The sequence below is a fragment of the Notothenia coriiceps genome, unplaced genomic scaffold (genome assembly GCF_000735185.1).
Source record: "Notothenia coriiceps isolate Sejong01 unplaced genomic scaffold, NC01 NC01_scaffold00026424, whole genome shotgun sequence".
NCBI lineage: Eukaryota > Metazoa > Chordata > Actinopteri > Perciformes > Nototheniidae > Notothenia > Notothenia coriiceps.
Window position 1 is genome coordinate 657,771 of NW_011359125.1, and position 1,982 is coordinate 659,752.

The following is a 1,982-nucleotide window of genomic DNA, read 5'->3' on the forward strand; positions in this document are numbered from 1 at the left end:
GCTTTGTGCAGTCCTGCAGTCACTCTGGGTCTGTCTCTCTCTCTCAAATCTGCCAGGATGACAGGCACTCTGTCCATGTCAATGATCTCTTTCACTCACTGAGGACGCATTTGTTTCGGAAACGGTATGAGAAAAGCTGATGAGAAAGTCAAACAGGCAAACACCAGACATTTATTCTGGAGCAGATAACCCCACTCTGTTTCACCCTACCTTCATTTTGTACACGCCTTACTCTGTCTTTTTTTTCTTGCCTCATATCTCCAGCACATCAGACATGTCTGGTGATCTTTCGGCTCAGTCCCTTTTTACTTTCAGCCTGAGGATTTGTTCAAAGCTCCTTTTTTAAAGAGCTCATCCAGCTGATTGAGCCCTTAGTCTGACCAGCCTCTAAAGCTACACTCAATACAGAGTTATGGCCTTGTTGTGTGTCTGCAGTTGTCGTATTAGTGTGGTTTAAAGCTTTCCCATCATTTTTAAGGGCTAAATACAAGAAACCATTTATTTAACCCGAGAAATGCTTGTTTTGAAATTCTATTCTGAGGTAGAACTCCTATAAGCTTGCTATACAACTCCATACATAACCCAAGGAGAATCTGGCGGTGGATTTGAATTAAGCCAATTTATGCCAGGTAAACTTTCCTGCAACAGCAAAAGAAAATCCACAGTTTTAATCCATGTGACCTGTTTGGGTTGAGTCAGCAGACAACAGTAACCAAGTGTTTTCTTTACAAACAATTTACTGAGTCATACCCTGATGCAGCAACTTTAAGACCACGCCATAAAGAGTCTCTAGGAAAAACATTTTCTTGACGGTTCCACTTTTAGTCTTTTAGTAACTGACTGTTGTGTTACCATAGCCCTCCTAGCTTTAACAGTGCTCTCAGTAATAATTTGAAAAAGTATTTCATCCACGGACGCCAGGCCCCGGTTTCCACTCATAACTCACTCTGTTATTGACTTCTAGGGCATCCCAAAAATTGATTTTAAAGGTCCCATGTCATGGCCATTTCCACTGATCATAATTCCAATGTTGAGGTATACTAAAATAGAAAAATACTGTGCAATTTTCCAAACTCACATTGGTTTCGCATACAGCATCTTTGCAAAGTATGTGTATTCAGCAGTATTCACTTTCTCCACTAAACGGCTCGCTGCAGCACCCCCCCTCCCCCTCCCTGTGAGCCCAGTGTGCTCTGATTGGTCGGTATGAATCGCGCTGAGCTCCGTGGAGGTGTGATTTCCTTGTTTAGCGATACACAGCCAAACACAGCCAAACTCAACCTGAACACACACAAAGTCACAGCCGAAATAAAAACAATAAGTGTGGCTTGATATTGAGTAAGAAAAAGGTTTATAGGTTGATAAACGTTGTGAGAATGGGTCTGCAGAGAGAATTTGGATCCCAACTGTCTGTTATCAGCCTGCAGCCAGGGAGGAGAGATCAGCAGAGCTGCCTGCACTGAGTGTGTGTGTGGATTGGTCAATTTGGACCAATCAGCGGGGGCTTAACGTAACGGCTCCGCGGATTGGCCCATTTAGTTCCGGACGAATGAAATGACGATGACGTTTCACCAACGAGGCGTTTTGGGGAGGTATTTTCTGTGTTAGAGTTTTACTCGCTACAGGGTGTACTTTGAGGGTTTTGACTCTGCAGACCGTTTACATGCAGAAAAACCTTCATAACACACAAGGGGACGGGTAATAACCGGAAAAGCATGACATGGGACCTTTAAGATGAGATGGAACTTTATTTATCCCCTTGTGGAAATACGAGTGTTTTTAATATAGCAGCAGCAGGGTCAGAGTGAAAAACAGGATTCACACAAGTAAAAATAAAGATAACTTTTAAAATAAAAATAATAATTAAAAAATAAAGTAACTGTTAAAATGTTGCATTTTAACAAGAGCCGTCATTAGAAGCTCTGCAAGCCACGACAACAGGAATCTAGACACTCTGAAGGAGGCTTATTCCCTTGAACAGA

General features: G+C 42.2%; 1 protein-coding gene across 1 annotated transcript in view; it reads left to right on the forward strand.

The window, feature by feature from the left end:
* Positions 1-1,982, forward strand: part of LOC104957031 (serine/threonine-protein phosphatase 2A catalytic subunit alpha isoform) — an 11,099-nt gene that overhangs the window by 5,058 nt on the left and 4,059 nt on the right. The window lies entirely within an intron of this gene.